Here is a 23,358-nt window from a genome sequence, read left to right as displayed (position 1 = left end):
AAGCACCGAGCTGATCTCCCAGTGCTATGCGGCTGCTTCCCACTAGCTAGCTATTTTACATTTGTTAGTGTATATATGTCCCTGCCGCTCTCTCACTTCGTCCCAGCTTACCCTTCCCCCTCCCCGTGTCCTCAAGTCCATGCTCTAGTAGGCCCTGGTTTGTTTTTAAAGGGTAGCTTGGCTGGGGTGCAAAGGTGTGCTGAGAACTCAACAGGCTGACCAATGATTGGGAGTAATTGAAACCAGGTGGAACAGAGGCCAGAGCACCCAACCTGGCCGTATGCTACAGTGCTTTCCTTTCTGAGCATACAGACTTCTTGGAAAAGCTGAAGAAAGCTATGCCCCACCTTCCCAGAAAAATGCACGGAAATACATACACCAAAACTTTTGCATTTAAATTTTCTCTACATTGGAAATGTATTCCTGCACGTGAAGAGAAGTTAAAAGCAATCTTTAAAAAAAAAAGTCTTGGTCTCTTTTTTTTATAACTTATGTTAAGATCCAAGGTCTATTTGAGTGGTATCGAGGGAATAGATCTAAAATTGCACATAAAACAGAAATTTTCAATTCTTCTCCAAATCACATGTATGAGATTGCTATGATTTCTTGGCTTGAATAAAAAGTTGGAATTGTGGAGTGGTCTTTGGTATCTATACCAAATCAATTCCAATTTTTCATTTAAGTGGCACCTGAATAATCAAACATCCTGAAACCCAAAAATCCATAAGAAAAGAAAAGATTAGGGACTTCCCTGGTGGTCCAGTGGTAAAGAATCCGCCTTACAATGCAAGGGACTCGGGTTCGATCCCTGGTCAGGGAACTAAGATTCCGCATGCCGCGGGGCAACTAAGCCACACGCCACAAGTACTGAGCTCGCCCGCCTCAACTAGAGCCCGCGTGCCGCAAACTGCAGAGCCCACGTGCCCTGGAACCCCCGTGCCACAAATAGAGAGAGAAAACCCACACTCCACGACTAAAGAGAAGCCCTCACGCCTCAACGAAGATCCCGCGTGCCGCAACTAAGACCCAATGTCGCCAAAAATAAAATATATTTATATAAATAAATAATAAATAAATCTTTAAAAAAAAAGAAAAGATTAACATTTCTAAATGTTTCTCTGAGCTTTGTGAACCACTCCAGCAAATTAATCCAACCCAAGGAGGGGGTCGTGGGAACCTCTGATTTATAGCCAGTCAGTTAGAAGCCTGGTGACAACCTGGACTTGCCACTGGCGTCTGAAGTAACTGGGTGGGGAGCAGTCTTGGAGGACCGAGCCCTTACCCGGTGGAATCTGATACTGTCTCCAGGTGGACAGTGTCAGAATTGAGTTAACTGTAGGACACCCAGCTGGTGTCTGGAGAATTGCGTTTTGATGTGGGGAACACCCCCTCCACATTGGAATTTGGTACCAGACTGTATTTAGTTCCTCCACGTCTTCAGGTTTTAACACACCAAGAAATGGATAAGGCTCTATCATTCTCAACTCTAGTCTGCAGAAGCTCTTTCTTTCAACTTTGTTAAGTTTGGAGAGTTGTCCACCTGCAGGGTAACTGACCAAAGAGCTCAGGGTTTTTCTGCAACATCCATCATGGTAGGACCTTGAATGGAAACATCTGCTTCATTCAGAGGCCTAATAAGTTCCTCCAAGCAAGCCCAGTGGTGAAAGACTTTGCTGCCAAATTATTTTGCAAGGGGGCTTTTCCTTCCCTTTTAAAAGTGAAAATTCTGTCCAGCGTTCAATCAAGAGCTTGGGGATTTGTTTTCTGGAAAGGCCACACAATTGTGTTTAAATAAAAACGTAATATTATGCATCCATATTGTGACAAAAACTCCTTCAAAGACCAGCTTTTATGCCACTGGACAAGACTGCTTTAAAGATTTTGTTGGAGACTTTGATGTCAACGTAGACAGCAATGAAGCATGCAGCATCTCCACCCAAGCAAGGAAGCCATGGGTTGTCAAGCATGCCAGATGCTCCCTTCCATGCCCAGATGTTTTTTCCAGTTAAAGTCGTGCCAGAAAAAAATAGTTTCCAGCCATTAATATTTCCAAAGGGACCCATTCAAAGAAAACCTTTCTTCTGATTACACTAGTATACACATAATGAAAGAAGAATCATAGATCCACACTGAAAAAAAAGTACAGGCAGTTTCGATCAATTGCAGGCTGAAGGGAAGAGGAATAATTGTAATTCCTGCTGTAAGACATCAAGAAGTAGTGTTCATCTCTTAGAGTAGGTGAGGTTATTTGATAGAGGCATTTGATTGGCATCTCTGCTCCAAGTCATAATGCAGCCTGGTCATTGCTAGGGCACAGGTTTTCTCTAAGACATCCCTTATTGCACAGATGCTCTGTTGTTTGGCAATGTGGGAGATAAAGTTGTGGGGTGTTCCAAGATACAACTTCGGGGCAGAGGCAAAGACACATGCAGGTGAAGTTCCATCCTTTCCAAATCTAACCTTCTCCTCAGGAAACACACCAGTACTGCAGGATGCTATGTGGGGATGCTGGGCTGGAAGGTGCTCCTTCAGCGTCGTGTATTTTATGGGCCCCTTGACAAGAAATTCACATTCCAAGACACATTGTGGCTTTGGTGACCCATTATGTTCAGTAATGAAAGTGAAACCGAGGTATACGTAAATTTCTCTGTGCTTTTATGTCTCAAAACTTCCCAAACTAGCTAAGCTGAAGATTTCCTTAAGCATTATAACAAGGTGTACCTTCTTTAATTTCTATCAATGAGAAATTAATCCAGGCATTGACATGTAACAAACATAAACTTTGTATATTGTCTTACGAAGCAAGCATCCCATTCCACAGCACAATTGTTTGGAATGAAACAGCAACTAAATTCGACAGCAAATTTTTTTTCAGAGATGTCTTCTATTACTTCAAAGTAACAGAAAGAAAGCTGGGAGAAAAGCATTGTGTGCATATGTGCGTGTGTGTGTGTGTGTGTGTGTGTGTGTGTGTGTGTGTGTGTATGAGTGTATGTGTGTGTGTCTCATTCATAGAACACTTGACACTCATCCACTGGCCCCATATCTGTCCCCCTTCCCCACACCAGGTTAAGAAGCTCTGCAGTTAACATTGACTAATCCACTTATGCTTGTACAGTCTATGGGGACATGCACTTCAAGTGGGGATAATCAAATGGAATTGCGGTGAGCTGTTCTGGGCAACCAGACTGCGGGACGGACATCTACAGTCAACATATATTTCAAGCCCAAACTGGCCCATATTTCCCACCATTTTATACTCTAGTATTGTCCAACTCCCTATTTATAGGTTTCTCCACTGATAACTGCGATTCCCTTTGGGATACGGAGGAGTCCAGGTGGTTAGAGCTGGGACTCTTCCCTTTCCTCCTGAGAGGCAGTGTTGCCTCTTGGTCAAGTGAACAGGTTTGGAAGTCAGATGGGCTTGGGTTTGACTCCCATTTCCACTATATATTTTATTTCTTTAATAGTTATATGGCCTATTTAGTCCTTCTAAGGCTGTTACCTCATCTGTAAAATGGGAATTAAAGGAGACAATATATCTGTAACAAAGAGTCTGACTCTATTTTTTATTTTTGACTGCAAACAGCTTTCAAGCCCCACTCCTTCCCCTCTCCCTTTGGCCCCACAGCTGAGCAAGCTGATAAGAAAGCCTGGGTGTTCTTTCTTTTGGTGATGGTAAGAAGTTGAAACCGCACCAGCCCTGACGTATGGACAGGAACACGTAGCCCAGCCCTACCCTCAAACTACCATAAAAGCCAAAGCAGTCTCCTTTCCTTGCTGTCAAGGATCTCTTTGGGAAGGTTGCCCCTCTCCCCAGAAAGCCTCATCATGTGAGTGATAAACCTTGTCAGACCTCTTGGGGTGTGTGTGGCATATGCACCAAATTTGGGGTGATGGAGCTCATCTCACTTCTTCAGGGTGACACAGGATGTCTAGGCAATGACCACCACTGCAGACACCACCAAAGCAGGGTCTATCTTCACCTGCTTTGGCTTGCTCACTGGCTTGGCTGCCTGCTGGAAGGCATGCTTTATGAAATGCTCCCGTGGCTAGCATGTTCCTGAGTTGTGCTGCAGCCTACTGGCTAACTCGTAGTTGGAGCTGAGCTGCTTTGTGTCTCTTCGCTGAGTTCTTTCAAGCCTCTGTTATATTTAACCAACCTAAATCAGAAATTTCATTGGCATTTAGGAAGAGGAGTATGGGATTGGGGCCCTTCCTAAAGCAGCCCTGGGTCATGTATCTTGGCCTGGACCCATCTGCGTGTCTCAGATTGAATTGTGTGTCTCAATCCCAGCATAAAACATGACTGCCACTAGGCTGCAAGGAATGGCTCTTACCCTGTGACCGCTGTATATGTCTCCACCAGGCTTTAGTTCCCATTTAATGGAGGGCTCGGGGGAAAGATTGATACCCTATGCAATGTGTATGCTCGTAGGGTGATCACTCATATGGAGTTACGGTCATACTCCTAAAAGTAAACAGCCCACTAGGACCCTCAAAATGTCTTTGCTGCTGTCTATGCCTTCATCATAACAAAAATTTTTATCCTCATGGTTATAGGAAAAAACACTCATGGCTCCCCATGCCACAGCCAAAGGGTTAATTCAAACATGACTTAAGCCATGGACCCTAAAACCCAATAGAGCAACCATTTCCATGTGGGAGACCCCTAAACCTGATGATACTAATTTGAGATTCTCTGGAGGAAGAAATTTCTAAATATGAGGAGGATAAAGAGGACCCCCTCCCAAAGTAGATCTAGTAACCACCACCAAATAATAATAACACCACCACCTGGAGAGGAGAGAACAATGAAACAGAGATCCACAATTTCGCTCAATTGGAATTCCAAAATTCACTACAAGAATTTGTACAATGAAAAGATAAACGTGGGCAGTTTGGCTTTTGCAGCCCTACAGCATAGGTTCTGAATTAACTATAACACCTACCGAGATGCGCTGGTCGGCAAACCTTCATGGCCTTAATCGATACTGAGACTCAAATTATAGTTATACCTGGGAATCCCACTTAATTTAAACAAGGTACCCCTATAATCTTAGGGTAGTTACTGAACATAAAATAGAAGACAAAATGGTGTGCCTCTCCTTAACCCATCAGAAATACTGCCTTGCCTAATTTCCTAATAAGCAAAGTGCCATTGCCCTAAAATATCCCATAGTGGACATGGACGCTCTGACTCAATGTATGATAAAGTTAAACTAAGTCTTAAGCATACAATCAGCTTAACAAAAATGGGACCCCATGGACCTCTCTGCACCTGGTTTAAATATTTAATAAGATCCAGTATACATCAAAACAGGACATTTGAGATTGAAACCCATTATACAAGACCTGTTTAGAGAAGGGGGTGATTATCCCCACTACTGCTCCATTTAATAGCCCAATTTGGCTTTTTCTTAACCCAGGAATGAATGAGTGGCCCTTCACCATGGATACTGCAATCTTAATGCTATGATCCCACCCATTGAGGCCCCTACACCCAGTATTATTTCAATTACTGACTTTGTCCAATCAGCAGCTGGTAAATACTTTGCAGTCATAGATTTGGCTAAGTCTCTTCTATTCAGTGCCTGTTCTAACAGCCTCTCAGTCACAGTTTGTCAGAACCATCGAAGGAACGCAATACAGCTTTACCTGTCTACACATGGGGTATCACAAAGCCCTGTCATTGTGCACAATCTTTGCAGGCAAGGTCATAATCACATGTGTGATGGAACATGCTAGAAAGCTGCTGGTCTCCATCCCTAACCAGGATATCCCTGAAAAAGGATGGGACCCAAGGGTCAGTACAACCGGTTGAACTTCAGCACTGAAAGCCCCATCTGCATACTTCTACACACTCGTGGACCACTGCCAATGGTCTGGCCATCTGGTCTTACCGATGGCAGAAACAATGATTCCTTATCCATATTTGCCCCCTGTGGGGTAAAAAAAACTCCATGAATCTCTTGCCTCACAGACCCCCAAAATATATGTCCCATATGTCTGTGTACCTACTAAAGCCAGAGTACAAGGTCTCATCAAGAAACTTATTTCCTTCAGAATTTGACCAAAACTCTCATTTCACTTCTCAACATACACAATGCTGGGCTCTTTAATGAGTCATTCAATGTAAGTTTCATCTCCCTTACTGATCTCAAGATACAGGCTCATAGACAACCACAATCGCTGAATTAAACTAGTTCAAATTCAATTAAATGAAATATAACACATTTCAGTCATTAGTCAAACATCAAGGATGAACTGTAATAAAGAATCTGCCTCCATTTTTTTGTTTGTTTGTTTGTTTGTTTTTTGCGGTACGCGGGCCTCTCACTGTCGTGGCCTCTTCCGTTGTGGGGCACAGGCTCCGGACGCGCAGGCTCAGCGGCCATGGCTCACGGGTCCAGCCGCTTCGCGGCACGTGGGATCCTTCCTGACAGGGGCACGAACCCGTGTCCCCTGCATCGGCAGGCGGACTCTCAACCACTGCGCCACCAGGGAAGCCCCTGCCTCCATTTTTGATGTCTGATTGTTGACGTCTTCCCAACCCACCCCTCCTTCTTCCCCTTCTGCCCCATATCTGAGCAGGCTGATAAGAAAGCCTAGATGCTCTCTCCTTTGGAGCCGGCACAGCCTCAGCCCTCACGCAAGATCCCTCGCTCCAGTCCCAGCCCTGAACCACCATAAACACTGTCAGTCTCCTTTCCTCGCTCTCAAGCCGTTTTTGAACCTGCCTGGGAGCCTGCCCTGCTCTCCCTAGAAAGCCTCATTCTGTGTGAGCAATAAACCTTTTTCATCAATCTTGATATCTGAACTAAATTGGGGGTGGGGGGGAGTCCCTGTCCTCTTTACAGAGTGACCACAATAGTACCTGGCACATTATGTGTTTAGTAAATGGAAATTAGTGTTACTTTTATTTCCCCATTTAAATGGATGGATATATGTAAACCTGATAGCTATCATATTTATGCTTGGATACAAGAGAGGCAGTGTATGAATCTAAGTGTTATCCTTGATGCCAAAGATGTTAGAGACTTCCCGTGCCAATGGCAGACACTTCATGTCACAGGATCCTGAGAACCCACAATAAAAAACACTGAATGAAAACTTAAAGGATAAACATCTCCAGATTGAGGGAGAAGGCTGCACATATTGGGTGTTCAATAAACATTTGTTGAATGAATGGATGGCCCCAGTAAGTGGGATTTGAGAACTGCTTAGACATAAGGCAGAGAAAAGGAACAAGTCAAAAATATTTCAGAAATCAGGAATGAGAAAGTTGCCCTGATGTGCTTTGTCCCTGCACTTGGCAAACTTTAGTGATTAAGGGAACAATGCTTTTTAAAAAAGCTTTGGTAGTGAGACATTCAGAAAACCTATCAATAAATAGCAAGCCTGATCCTTTTTAAGACACTGTGTCTTAAAATGTGTAGAAGTAATTCCAAAAAGATTAAAAGCAGTGCAGAAACCAAGGAACCATTTTTTTCTGTATCATATTGATCATTCCAAGTGGAACTGTTAGCTATCTTAGAAAAATTGTGGTTCTGAATTGCTTTTACCTCTAACTCTGGACCTCTACTCCTAAAGGATTGTTTCCTAAAGGAAAACATTCAACCAGAAAATTTTAGCACATCAGAATCTCTCTAAAGATTAAGAAATCTCTGGAAAGTCCTGAATGTCTAAATTGAAAAGTTTTTGCTGTCACATTCAGGTGTAAGTGAAATAGTTCTTCATATCCCTTTCCTTTTCTGTCTGTAGTTCACCTATGACAACTTTTCTCTCAGAAGTGAAATAAAATTAAAGTCCATGACACTGAGTGTCAGTCATGAAGGGACATGTGCCCAAGTCTGCCTTTACTGAAGCGTTTCCAGAGACACCTGTCTGACGTCAAGCCTCCAATGCGCTTCTTTTCTACTCCCTTTCACATAATCCAAAAGTCACATTTCAGATACACAGTTTCCACTGCGGTGACCTCATTAGGCCTAGCCACCTCTGTAATTCATTGAGAAGTCTCTTATTTAAAGGTTTATTCCCCCTCTCCAGACTGTGTGGGTTGAGTTTCTCTCCATCTGGGCTGCTTGGAACAAAAATAACTACCTCGACTCCTTGTCACTGAAGCAAGAGGAGATGGCATCAGTTTCTCAGAACAGGATGTCATTCCCTTGTTAGCAGGTAGGACATTGGAGTGGCCCTCCTGCTGGCCTTGCTACACAGTGTTCCCACATCTGGCATTTGACCTCCAGAATGCCAGCAGAAAAGGGACTCTGAGTCCGGCAACTTCGTGATGCTAGAACACAGGAATCTGAGGCCCCAGCTTAAATGATTCCATTGGTTTGTTTAGTGCAGGTCTACTTCCACATAACCAAGGGACGGCCTTTCAAACTGGCAGCCAAACTTCTCAATCATTGGTTGATCTGAATATGTAAGCCTCATCCTCTAGATCCAACAAAAAGTCACCTATTGGCTGTACTTCAAGGGAAAGGTCAGGTTTGGCTGCTACCGTTGGAACCCAGCACACATGGGACTGTTAAGAGATGCAGGAAATCTGACTTGACGGCTTTTCTAATCTTCCCTCTATCTTGATTCTTCTTTGGCACCAAGGTAATCTTCCTGCTTAAAGAGTTATTTTATTAGGGCAATGGGCAAGGTGCACATGCCTTAACCCAGTGCTTTCAAACTTCCATTAAACCACCTTCACTATTTTGACTATGTATCATTTACTCTATTATTTTCTTAGCCTTGTTTCTTAAGTCATTTGCAACTTATATTTTTAATCTTACGCAATAATATCTAAGAGCTAATGAGTTTGGTGTGTTATATATTTCTTTTCCTAATATACAGTATACTAAATACCCATTCAAATATTTTTTAAATGTTCAACTTAGTACCATTTAAGATAATCTTACATACCATATGCAACAGTCAAGATTCAGGCAGGACAACAAAAACTGAACAAGTTTATTTTATCAGAATTTTTTAAGCAGAGAACTAAAAATGCAAAAAGGGAACACTTGAGTTAATACAGAAATAGTAACTGCATGAAGCAGCTACCATCCCAAAGGAACAGAGGGAAGTGTATGGGGTTATTAGTACCTAGAAGCTTGAGGGACTTCCCTGGTGGTCCAGTGGCTAAGACTCTGCACTCCCAATGCAGGGGGCCTGGGTTCCATCCCTAGTCAAGGAACTAGATCCCACATGCCACAACTAAGAGTTCTCATGCCGCAACTAAAAGATCCCACCTGCCGCAACTAAAAGATCCTGCAGGCCGCAACTAAGACCTGGTGCAGCCAAATAAATTAATTAATTAAATTTTTTAAAAAAGAAGAAGAACCTAGAAGCATGGGAGCAGAGACCCTGGGAGCTGAGACTCAGACCTCTGAGAAGGAGTTGATGCCCAGACAGTGCGGGTGTCTGTGAAGGGCCTCCCGAGGCTGGTTCTGGGAGCGTGGGCGATGAAACTGGAAACTGGAACACCTGCTAGTGTAATCAACTGCCACTGCCAAGGTACAGAATCATTACTGGAGTGATACTGGCGCGAAAAGAAAACAAATAAGAAGGAAGGCATCCTTTCTCCTTCCTCCTTCCTCCTTCCTTCCAGTTTCCCTATTCACAGAGCATCCAGCTGGCAAAGGAGAAATGTGGTTCCCCGATCTCCAGCCCCAGAATCGCTGAGTGGAGTCTAGAAGGAAGGGTTAATTGAGAGACAATAGCTTCACAACCAGCATGCCGCACTCGGCAAAATAAAATAATTCCATAACAAACGCTCAGAAGATAAATGCCTGTTTGGGCAAATGTGCTTGTGTGTTGTGAGAGAGAGAAGTTGGAACACGCTTTCCAGACCCCTTCAAGGCCCATCAAACAAATTATAATTTAGACAAGTCTGGGATTCTTGGCAGCTCAGCTCGTGGTGAGGGTATTAGCTTTGCAACTCCAAACAAGCTAAGCTGTCTGTACAAAACCCGGCAGCACTTTGCCGGAAAGCCTGGAGCTGCTGAGAACACAAAGCTTTTTATTCCTGCTTCCAGCCACAGGGTTTGAGCTGGCAGATGGGCGCTGTGTCCAGCCCTGGGAAAGGATACCACAGACCTTGCCTCCAAAGAGCCCACCACCAATACGGTGAGGCAAGACAAACTCTCAAAAGTTTCCACAGCGCAGCACAAATCACCTTGGCCATGTGCCCTGTTATTGCTAGCTCCTGCTTTGAAATCTCCTGTGCCTTCCAATCACACAAATTCCTTGCTTGGCTGCAAATATGCCCTTAATTGTGCACCCCACCCTGTACAGTGTGGCTTTGCAGCTCCTCCCATCAAGAGTCGATTTCCTCAGCCCTTGTTTGGGGTGGCTGTGTGACTTGCTTTGGCCCACAGAATGTGGCAGAAATGATGGAGTGCCAGTTCTGAACATGGGTCTCAAGAGGTCTTGCATGCTTCCACTTTCTCTTAGAACCCTGCCACCTTGTGAACAAGCCTGCCCGAGCTAGCCTAGTGCAAGATGAGAGACCAGATGGAGGAAAGCCCAGGTGTCCCAGGCAACAGCCAACCTACCCCTAGAAGCAGACACCTACTGATACACAGCTGACCGCAGATGCAAAAGGGACCACAGCCTATATCACAAAAACTACCCAGCTGAGTCCAGCCTAAATTTCCAAGCTGCTGAATCATGAACCATAAATTACTGCCATTTCAAGCCACTACATTTTGGAGTAGTTTGATATGCAGCATACGGCTACACATGGCCAACAAAGCTGTAGGAGAACTTTCTCTGCTCTCTCCAGCCACGTATTTCATTTCTCTCCCCCTCATTCACTATTCTAATCTCTCTACCTGATCACTCTTTCCCCTCCCTCATCCACCAGCCAACTCTAACACAACTATTTTTAGATCTCAGCTTAACTACTCCTTCCACCAAGACCTCCCTCAATCTCTAATATAAATTAGATCCATATCTTATACTCTTGCACAGAATATTCTACTTTTCCCTTCAAGGAATGCATCATAATTTGTAATTGTACATCTACCTGTGGGATTCTTTGTATAATGTCTACATCCTCCAGTCTCCAGGAAGCTCCATGAGGACCTCTCTGTACCCAGCACCTAGGCAATGCCTGGCACATAGCAGGTGCTCCATTAATTATCTGATGAATGACTGATGGCTTCCAAGTTCGACAACTGGGCATCCTTAATACTAGATCCTTAAGGAAAGAAATAAAAGCCTATTTGAAGGATCAAAGAAGAAAGTGGCGCCTCCTCTTCTTCCTTACTATTTTACTCATTCCTGGCACCAGTTCAGGATGCTTGGAATGGATGTGACTGATGACAGACACAGAATTATTGCCTTTCCTGGACCATGATTCTGCCAGGCTCTGAACCCATGTAGCAGAGGAAGTTAACTGTCCACAAACATCTATCCCTCCTTCTTCCTTTTATATTCCCCCATGGGGTTTCAACAGGGTACATGGTCACCCTTTTGGAATCTCACTTCTCAGCAACTGAACATGACCACATGACTAAATTCTCACCAAGGAAATGTGAGTGCAAATGATGTAACAGCATCTCCATCACTTTCCTTAAAAGGAAATTACTGGTCCTCAATTTCCTCTCACCTTTCCTATGAGCTGGAACTAGCATGCGGTGCTGGTGAGTCAACTTTCATCACAAGGATAAAGTTGAACCCCCGGGGGTGCAGAGCAATAAGACAGAAGGAACTTGAGACCCTGGATGAGTTCATGGAACCAAGCTGCCTACTCAACCCTGGACCAACCTCGACCTGAACATGGAAAACAAATAAGCTTTAATCATGTTTTTGAGGCATTGTATTTTAGGGCTTCTTTGTTACAGCAGCTCAGCCTGTGGTCTAACCAATACACCTCACCAAGTCTCCTGTTCCTGGGGGAGTCGGGAAAGAGATGGATATAGAACATCAACTCCACCAGTCTTGGTCAGTGACCAGAGTGCAGAATCTTACAATGTTCCTTCTCCACATCCCCCCACCTATTTCCTGTCATCAGACGACAAATTTCCAGTGGTTCTTTTCCCTTGCAGCTTTTACATTAGAATGAGAGCTTAGCCTTTACTGCCCTGGGTCCTCCTAAGACTCACTCAAGAAAGTAGGACACATAATCATTTTCGGTATAACCCTTTATCTTGCTGAGGCTGGCAGAGTTTACCAGTGGTAGGAATTAGAACATTCTAATCACCAACTCATGACGACTCATACCAAAAAAATATTTAACTCATTATACATTTTAAATTGAAACATACTTAATGTCTTAACCCAAACAGAGTCTGTACCCGGGAGGTTCCTTCCACAGGTGGACAGCTGGTCTCCTGAACTTTAAGAAAAGCTCTTTTTACACCAATGTGCAGGATTTCTCCAACTTTTCTATCACAGTTTCCTTAACTGGGCAGGAAAGAAAATTTGTACCCAAAGATGTTTAGGGATTTAACACAAAGTAGCCCTCCACAAGCAGGGCATTTCTTTAAAGTGTTATATTTTATCTGTAAAATTCCAATGCAAATTGTTTACATAGTCTGCTTGTTTTAATATGAAATAATGTTTTCATTTGTTTGCCATAATTTTTAAGCCATTAAAATATGTTTGACCTCACTCATAAGAAGAAGAAAAGCAAATTAAAACTACGATGACATAATATTTTTCACCTATAAAATTGGGACCATTTTTAAACATGATCCTACACTCTGTTGACAAGGGTGTGAGAAAACAATTCTCTCCTCCCCGCCTGGTGGGACTGTAAGCTGGCACAGCCTGGTGGGAGGAGAGGGTGGTTAGACAATAGGTATCGAAAGTTTAAATGCAAAATTTAAATTCAACCTCTGGGAATTCGTTCTCCAGATGTTCCTGGACATGCGTACAAAGACGCGTGTGCAAGGATTGCATTCAGCGCTACCTGTAATAGCAAATGACTGGAAGCAGCCTCTGTGTCAATCGATAGAAGACCGGATACATGAGATGTACCGGATACATACTTGCCATCAGGAAAAACCAAGAAAGAATTCCCCACAGGATTATTATTAGCAAGACACCATTACACGGATCTTTCCATTTCAGAAAATGTGGCCTCTGTCCAGGTGCAGGGCCATCACAGGTTCAGTGCTGTCCTTTCTCTCAGGGTCAGAGGACTCCAGGAACACAGACACAGTACATTTCTAAACCACATGGCAAGTATCGATACTTGCTAGAAAAGGAGAAAAATTATATCTTGATGAAAAGTGTTCACCAGCTGCTATCCCATTCAGCCTGAGCAAATTAGCATGTCGTCATGGACTTCATTATTTTAAAGATGGTGAAACGGCCAAGCCACTGACATTTCCCCTTTAATCACCATGTAAAGGACTGGCTGCCCCTGGGTCTCTCCACCAATTGCCCAAGTGTGTCTTTTGAACCCATTTGATGGTGTCACTCAATAAGGGCACTTTTTTCATCTTGGCTGCCTCTTTGACCCAAAATAATTTCAACCATTTCTACAGCTCCAGGCTCCACTAGGTTTTCTATTATTACATGTACCTTTCACAGCGATTCTAAACTGACCTTGAATGAAGAGACAATTTTTTTGTCTGTTTGTTTGATTGTACTCCTCATTGTACTGCTCCAAGCCAAGACTTTTCTTTTCAGTTACAAAAAACACGAGTGCTTGCTTTGCCTCCAAAGTCACACAAGTGGTTTTTCAATGGCTCTGCTAGCGTTTTGTTTCATGCAATCAGTCCTCAGACTTTTCTCGACGGAGACATATGGTTTGGGCCCATTTTAGCAACTCCATAATATAACCAATTATAAAAATAAGCATCTAAGAATATCTCATGTTTCTAAGATTGACACCAGCGCCCATTACTCGATTGCTGATTGTGGCTGGCAGAGCACTCAGTGTCTTTGTGGTCAAGTTCACTAGCAAACTCAGAAGCAAAGTCATATCCCAGGTCAGAAACAAACTTTGGGTTGTCTGGACATCCATCCTTCCATGTTACAAGTCACTGATTTTGAGATTTTGCTTCAAACTCTTATACCTTCTAGCTGAAAGTATAACTTTAAAATATTGCTGTTTAAGAAAGTAAATGAAAAATGACACTGAAATCCAAAAGCTAGAATTGTCAGCAATCCTACATACCTTTGTTCAGTCATTCATTCGTTTATTCAACAAATATTTATCGAGTGCCTCTTTACATGCCAGGCACTGCCTGGGGCCCTGGAAATAAAATCAATGCTGGGCAATAAGAACAAGGCCCTGATCCTATGGAGCTTATGATCTAATAGGGAGATACAGATGTTAAACAAATCATCACAAAAAACGAATAATTACATATTGTGAAAAGTGTTCTGAGAAAAATATATCACTCTTACATGAGAATAGGAGGCCTGCTTTAATTTGGCAAATTAGAGAAGTGATATTTTAAGGTGCGAGTGAGACCATGTCTTAGTCTGGGTTGATAAAATACCAGACATTGGCTTATAAACAACAGAAATTTATTTCTCATAGTTCTGGAGGCTGGAAATCCATGATCAGGGTACCAGCATGGTTGAATTCTCTTGAGGGTCCTCTTCTGGGTTATGGATGGCTGACTTCTCGCTGTGTCCTCACACGGCAGAGAGCAGGGAGAGAGAGCAAGCTCTCTTGTGACACTTATAGGGGCACTAATGCCATTCATGATGACTCCACCCTCCTGACCTCATCTAATTCTAGTTACCTCCCAAAGGCCCCACCTCCTTATATCCTCACAGTGGAGGGTAAGGTCTCATATGAATTTGGGGGAGACACAGACATTTAGTCCACAACAGACTTGAAAGATAAGTCATTTCACTGGTCCAAAGTGGAAGGAAAAGCGTTGAAGCAGAAGGAAACACTTTTGGAAACACATGGTTGGCAGGGACCAGACCATGCTGGGCTTCACAGGCCACGATTAGAGTTTGGGATTTTACGGTAACGTTAAGGGAGCCTTTGATGGTTAAAATGAAGGGAATCACTTTAGCAGATATGTATTTGTTTGAGTTTTCTCTGGCTTTTGTTGAAAGAACAGCCCAGGCAGGAGACAAAATAGAAAGTGGAGGGATCAGTTGAGAGGCTGCTGCCATGGACAGTTGAGACATGATGGTAGCCTGGAGTGATGACAGAGGAGACAGAAAGAAGTGGGTGAATTAAAGGTAGGTTTTGAAGGGACAATAGACAATACTTGGAAAGACAGCGTTTGTTCAGAAGCAGAGGAGTGAGAGGCAGAGTGTCGTGAATGACAGCAGAGCATATGATGCATCCCCTTTGGAAACCAGTCTTCCAGACCCTCTCCAACATCATATCCAAGCCTCAGTTTCCTCCTCTATGAAACGAGGACACCACTACTTACCTCTTCAGGTGGTCGTGCTGATTGGAGAGGATAATGCACGGAGAGCATCAATGGGCAATGCTCGAAAATGGTCTTCTTATGATTATCCCCTTTGTGCCCCATATCGTCAACTTTGCCCTTTGTAATATTGCTATTCTTCAAATGAGCTAGATTTTGTCCTCTCTTTGCCCGTCCACTCACCTCCACCCAAACGTCCTCTCTAGATTCCATTCGTGCAATAATGAGGTTACCCCTTCTCGGTCCATAAGTGCCCCCATCATCAACATCCACATCCAAGGCAATTTCTTCTGGGATGCTGAACAAAGAGCTGGGTTCTCCTCTACCATCAGCAGGTCCTTTAGGTTCTATGATCTATTTAAAAGTCCCTCATCTTTCATTATTTTTTATGGCAAGTGGGTCAGCTAGACTTGTCCCGTCATGGTTGCTAGGGCATTTACTCAAGAAAATGAAGAATAAGATATCCTCCCACAAGGTATTCTGGATATGCTCATGGCCCCCACACAGTTCTCAAGGAAGAGTCCTCTCTTCCTCTTGATGAGGAAAATCATATCAGCTCCCTCACGACAAGGGGATGTCATCACGGAAATTTCTAACATGTAAGTTGTTGGCTGTTCTCATAGAGCTTAATTGCAACTCCTTGGGCCAGGAGTTACAGAGTTTGTGGTAGCTGCTTCTGGACAATACCCCAATTAAGTCAATTAAGTAATTAATAAATAAATAAAGCTTAAAATCAATTGGAATAGTATTATGCCAACATCAATTTCTTGTTTTTGACAATGTAATCAGATTACATAAATATCGTTGGGGAAGCTGGGTGACGAGTATTCGGAACATCTGTAACTCTTGTACACCTTACATTATTTTAAAAGAAGAGGTTATAATTTTAAAACTCAAATGCAACTTAAAAAATTAATTATGGCAATCTGGTTTTGAAACACTCTGCCATTGTACTTCTGCATGCTCTGAGGAGGAACAAAATGCATCACAGATCATCAAAGCTGCAAAACCAGAATGGAAAGTCACATAAAAAATCAGGCATTGGGCTTCCCTGGTGGCTCAGTGGTTGAGAGTCCACCTGCCAATGCAGGGGACGCGGGTTCGTGCCCCGGTCCGGGAGGATCCCACATGCCGCGGAGCGGCTGGGCCCGTGAGCCATGGCCGCTGAGCCTGCGCGGCCGGAGCCTGTGCTCCGCAATGGGAGAGGCCACAGCAGTGAGAGGCCCGCGTACCGGAAAAAAAAGAAAAAAAAAATCAGGCAGACACAAGGCAGCAAAAATACCTCATTGACAGAGTCTGAGTTTCAAGCCGATTATCACAGAAGCCTGCCACAGGTCTTGTGGCAAAGTTTATCTCCTATCCTGGGGCTCTCAGGACCCCAACGCAAGAGCCCTCCACCAAGCCAGCCAGCACCAGGGCCGTCCCCACCTTCCTCAGCCTAAATCCTGAGAAGTTCACTGGGCTAAAATGTCAACCACAAATTCGTTCTCCCATAACCCTTGGTACAAATGTCCCCAAATATGCTCGGTAAACTCACATGCGGGACTGAGAATAAAAACAGTAGCTAACACTGGGCACATCCATCATCTTAATTCCCATAACACAACCAAGAGTTAGATAAAAGAATCCACTGTTAAACCAGCAATCCTAAACCAGTGGCTCTTCCACATGGTTTCCAACTCCCTTGGTAATTAGGGCCTGTCTCCCCATCCCACCTTCATTTCTAACCCTTCTGGAAATCTTTGCCTCCTCCTCTGAGGTCAGAGAACTTATAAGGAAAAAAGCCCCATCTTTTGAGATGTGGAGGGAGGGGAACAATCACTCTTGCCTTAAACCAAGATTCTGAAAAATAAACTCGAGAGAAATTTTAAATGCCTTTGAAAAGATTTATGTATTAAATAGCATTTGTCCATCTCCCTGCTCTTTAAAATTATCACGCATGCACCTGAAGTTTAAGCAAAGAAATCCATTAAACAAACAAGCCCCAAATCATACAACACACATTTAGAGGTGTATCCCTTCACTCTAATGAATGTCCAATTCAGAAAACCATTTTGTCTTCAAAGAGCCCTGAAGGTTCTTATCTTTGCTATCTTTCTGTATTGTTAGCAGAAATATTACATCTTTGAAAAGAAGAAAAACATTATTCCCAGAGCTAAAACAGAAAAGGCTTTGAACTATTTAGGGATAAATCAACTCATAGTTACCAATAAGCTGAAAAGAATGAAAGAGACTATTTCAAACCAAGTAGGCCCCTCTTACATATACAGTATTCAAGTGTTAATTTCCAAATCAGCCTTAGAATATGCACATGTACATTCAAATTCTGCTGAAATGTCACACAAGCCCTGGTTCAATCAGATAAACAATTTAATTCTTTCTCTAAGGAAGGAAAACTCAAGTAAATCTTCGAGACCCTGATTCAGGTAGATATTACCAATCCCATCTAACCTCGTTCACCAGGATAGCATTACTTATAACATACACAAATTTACCTTAACTTCATTTAAATTTTAAAATGCTTCTCTCAGCTGAGTGGCTGAGTTTTGTAAAGAGGAGGAATAGAAGGTACCCGCAAGGCCTTCAAGCACAGTTGGACTGTGTGTGCACTTCACAACGGCACCTGACCAAGGTGATGAATGAGGTCAGAAATCAAGTCCTCCCTCGGATCACTTGTTAAGCCATCTGGCTTGGTCCAAAGAGTTTCAGCCAAAGGAAGGGATGCCTTTTGGTAATTGGTCCACTATACCCACAGGAGGAACTTCTTTTCATTCACCTGTACAGAAGTGGCACCTCTTTTGTAATTCACCTAAAGAACCATAGGTGCCAGCTGTGGCCCTGGACTCCACACACCTGTAGTCTGCCACCCCCAGGTGATGCACGTTCCACTGCAGGGAGAACAAGGCTTCTGTCCACAGCCCTCCCCAGATCCAGCCCTTCCCTGCTATTGTCTCTCAGCCTTCACCCTTATTTTAAACATTGAACTTCCAGTTCCATGTATTACAAGACCCATTCTTTCTGATTCTTATTTTACCTAGAAATTCAAGTACAGATATTTCCTGGAATACTCAGCCCTTGACATGTACAGACACATACAGTAAAGCACACCATACAGTTATTTCAGAGACGAAGAAAATGTCACATTACAGATGAACACACAGAGTAGTCTGGTGCCCAGATGAACACCAAAGAACCTCAGTATCTGGAATTTAAGTTTCTGTCTTATAGGATCATATGAAAATAGGTGGACAGATTGCCAGCAAAGTTAGGGGCTATGTTTGTGATAGGTTCGATTTAAAATATAGGACACAGGGCACATGGGGAATTCACCTCAGGGGCTGCTGGAGAATCTCAAAGAGGTAGATTGTTATGCTCTAGAGTTTTATGACAGGCCTCTCTGATCAGGAGACACATGCATATGCATCAAGATGCTGTCAATACAGAAAATCAGCAGGGTTTCAAATAGAAGCCCCAATCTGTTGACTAGTCAGCCACTCTTTTTTTTTTCCTTTTTTTGTAAAACTTTTTCCCAGCTTTATTAGGGTATAAATGGAAAATAAAAATTGTACATATTTAAGGTGCACAATGTGATGTTTTCATAGATGTATACACTGTGAAATGGTTACCACAATCAAGCTACTTAACATAACCAGCTCCTCATACAGTCATCTCTTTTGTAGTGAAAACACTCAAGATCTACTCTCAGCAAATTTCAAATATACAATATAGTATTATTAACTGCAGCCACCATGCTGTCCATTAGATCCCCAGGACTTACTCATCGTACATAACTGAAACTTTGAACCCTTTGACTAACATCTCCCCATTTTCCCCAACCCTTAGCCCTTGGAAAACACATTTCTACTCTCTGGTTCTGTAAGTTCAACTTTTTCAGATTCCACATATGTGAGATCATACAGTATTTGTCTTTCTGTGTTTGGTTTACTTCACTTAGCATAATACCCTCCAGGTTCATCCATGTTGTTGCAAACAGCAGGATTTCCTTTATTGTTTAAATTGAATAATATTCCGTTGTATGTATATACCATATTTTCTTTTTTTAAATTTATTTATTTTATTTATTTTTGGCTACGTTGGGTCTTCGTTGCGGTGTGCGGGCTTCTCATTGTGGTGGCTTCTCTTGTGGTGGAGCACGGGCTCTAGACACACGGGCTTCAGTAGTCGCGGCATGCGGGCTCAGTAGTTGTGGCTCTAGAGCACAGGCTCAGTAGTTGTGGCGCACGGGCTTAGTTGCTCCGCGGCATGTGAGATCTTCCCGGACCAGGGCTCGAACCCGTGTCCCCTGCATTGGCAGGCGGATTCTTAACCACTGCGCCACCTGGGAAGCCAGCCCTGTATATACCATATTTTCTTTATCCATTCATCCATCAGTGGACACTTAGCTTGTTTCCATATCTTGCCTCTTGTAAATAATGCTGCAATGAAAGTGGGAGTGCAGATCTCTTCAAGATACTGATTTCATTTCCTTTGGATATATATATACCCAGAAGTGGGATTGTTGGATCATATGGTCGTTCTATTTTTAATCTTTTGAGAAATATCCATACTGTTTTCCGTAGTAGCTGAACCAATTTCCATTCCCACCAACAGTGAACTAGGTTTCCCTTTTCTCCAGTCTCACCAGCATTTGTTATCTCTTGTCCTTTTGATAATAGCCATTCCGACAGGTGTGAGCTGATATTTCACTGTGGTTTTGATTTGCATTTCCCTAATGATCAGTGATGTTGAGCACCTTTTCATGTACCTGTTGGTCATTTGTGTCTCCTTTTGAGAAATATCTTTCCAGGTCCTTAGGGCAGCCACTCTTAATTGCAGGTGCTGATTTGGGGTTTAGCTGCTTCTAACGTGGGCAACTATTCCTGGGAGAAGAACAGCAAAGATTCACTTCTTAAATGATAGCTAATGATTCTCCAGGAAATTGCCTGAGAGGTAGAGTGAAAGGGGACTTGGAAGCAACCTAAATGTCCATCAACAGAGGAATGGATAAAGAAGATGTGGTACATACATACAATGGAATATTAACCATAAAAAAAGAACAAAATAATGCCATTTGCAGCAATATGGATGGACCTAGAGATTGTCATACTGAGTGAAGTAAGTCAGACAGAGGAGGACAAATATCATACGGTATCACTTATATGTGGAATCTAAAAAAAGCGTACAAATGAACTTACCTACAAAAGAGAAATGGAGTTGCAGGTGTAGAAAACAAACTTATGGTTACCAGGGGGGAAAGCAGGGGAGGGATAAATTGGGAGATTGGGACTGACATATACACACTACTATATACAAAATAGACAACTAATAAGAACCTACTGTATAGCACAGGAAACTCTATTCAATACTCTGTAATGACCTATATTGGAAAAGAATCCTAAAAAGAGTGGCTATATGTAACTGTATAAGTGATGCACTTTGCTGTACAGCAGAAACTAACACACCATTGTAAAGCAATTATACTCCAATAAAGATGTAAAAAAAAAAAAGAAAAATAAGGGGAAATTGTACAAATAAGGGGATGTTTGCCTTAATATGTGTAAGTTACCCTCAAGAGTCTGCAATTTTAAAAGAACACTTTAACCAATTCAGCAACTTGTGTGGCATCTCCCTGTACTCTTTGTAGGATGCTGGCGTCTCCTTACCAGCTGCTATTTTCCTATGAACATACAATGAGTTCTCGAACACATGGTAGCATTTCATTCCTTCATTCAACAAAATTTATTAAGTACCTACTACATGCCACACTCTGTTCAAGGTCCTGAGGATACTGCAGTTAGCAAAACAGACAAAAAAAAAAAAATCCCTGCCTTGGGGAATTCCCTGGCTGCCTAGTGGTTAGGACTCCGCGCTTCCACTGCACGGGGCACAGGTTTGATTTCTGGTAGGGAACTAAGATTCCGCATGCCACGTGGCATGGCAAAAAAAAAAAAATCCCTGTCCCATAGAGCTTAGATTCTGGAGTAGGCATGGGGAGACAGACAGCAAACCCAAACACGAGTAAACGTGTAATAGGTCAGATGTGCTACAGAGAAGAATGAAGCACAGAAGAGACACTGAAAATGTCAGCAGTGTGCTTTTATATGGGCTGGTCATGGAGGTAGCCAAGCGGTGACATTTAAGCGAGTGAACAAGCATAGAGGCAGTGGTGTAAGCCCCTTGTTGGTAGGAGAACAGCCAGTACAAAGCCTTGAGGCAGGAGCAAGTCTGGGAATTGGAGAGACCACGAGGAAGCTGGAGTGGCAAAAGGAAGGACGGGGAGCTCTGACAAGTCGGGGATGGGAGACCGCCCTGGGCCTTGCAGACAATATTAAGAACTTTAGTTTTGCCTTACATGGAAACACATTGGAAGGTTTTGAGCAGAGGAATGTCTTGATCTGACTTACTTTTTTTTTCATCCCTCCCTGAAACAACAACCTTTTGACGCTATTAGGCTCTCTGTCTTTGGAAAAGCTATGATGCGTTGCTGGATGTTGAGAATTGTTTATTCTTCAATGTACAGTCACCAAACTGAATTTATTCTTACTCAAGACTGGACAAGGCCAGGCTAATTAAGGACTCTCCAAAATTCAAGTTTTTCATACATGTCTTCTTCTTTCAACAACTGTCATGGAGATGTAATTCATATACAAGTTCTTTTTTTGTGATATCTTTTTTCTGGTTTTGGTATCAGGATGATGGTGGCTTCCTAGAATGAATTTGGGAGTGTTCCTCCCTCTGCAATTTTTTGGAAGAGTTTGAGAAGGGTGGGTGTTAGCTCCTCTCTAAGTGTTTGATAGAATTCGCCTGTGAAGCCATCTGGTCCTGGACTTTTGTTTGCTGGAAGATTTTTAAATACAGTTTCAATTTCATTACTTGTGCTTGGTCTGTTTATATTTTCTAATTCTTCCTGGTTTAGTCTCGGAAAATTGTACCTTTCCAAGAATTTGTCCATTTCTTCGTGGTTGTCCATTTTATTGGCATATAGTTGTTTGTAGTAGTCTCTTATAATCCTTTGTATTTCTGCAGTGTCAGTTGTGATTTCTCCTTTTTCATTTCCAATTTTATTGATTTGCATCCTCTCCCTTTTTTTTCTAGTTGAGGCTAAGGGTTTATCAATTTTGTTTATCTTCTCAAAGAACCACCTTTTAGTATTATTGAGCTTTGCTATTGTTTTCTTTGTTTCTATTTCATTTATTTCTTCTCTGATCTTTATGATTTCTTTCCTTCTACAGACTTGGGGTTGTCTTTGTTCTTCTTTCTGTAGTTTCTTTAGGTGTAGGGTTAGATTGTTTATTTGAGATTTTTCTTGTTTCTTGGGGTGAGATTGAATTGCTATAAACTTCCCTCTTAGAACTGCTTTTGCTGCATCCCATAGGTTTTGAGTCGTTATGTTTTTGTTGTCCTTTGTTTCTTTTTTTTTTTATTGCGTCTTTGATTTTTTCAGTGATCTCTTGGTTATTTAGTAGCACACTGTTTAGCCTCCATGTATTTGTGTTTTTTTCAGTTTTTTTCCTGTAATTGATTTTGAATCTCATAGCGTTGTTGTCTCATAGCTTGATATGATTTCAATTTTCTTAAATTTTCTGAGGCTTGATTTGTGACCCAAGGTGTGATCTATCCTGGAGAATGTTCCATGCGCACTTGAGAAGAAAGTGTATTCTGCCACATTCGGGTGAAATGTTCTATAAATATCAATTAAAGCTATCTGGTCTATTGTGTCATTTAAAGCTTGTGTTTCCTTATTTATTTTCTGTTTGGATGATCTGTTCATTGGCGTAAGAGGGGTGTTAAAGTCCCCTACTATTACTGTGTTACTGTCAATTTCCCCTTTCATGGTTGTTAGCATTTGCCTTATGTATTGAGGTGCTCCTATGTTGGGTGCATAAACATTTATAATTGTTATATCTTCTTGGATTGATCCCTTGATCATCATATAGTGTCCTTCCTTAACTCTGTAACAGTCCTTATTTTAAAGTCTATTTTATCTGATACAAGTATTGCTACT

The sequence above is a fragment of the Physeter macrocephalus genome, chromosome 14 (genome assembly GCF_002837175.3).
Source record: "Physeter macrocephalus isolate SW-GA chromosome 14, ASM283717v5, whole genome shotgun sequence".
In the NCBI taxonomy this organism is placed as follows: Eukaryota; Metazoa; Chordata; class Mammalia; order Artiodactyla; family Physeteridae; genus Physeter; species Physeter macrocephalus.
The sequence above is the reverse complement of the archived record's forward strand: the minus strand, read 5'-3'. Positions refer to the sequence as shown.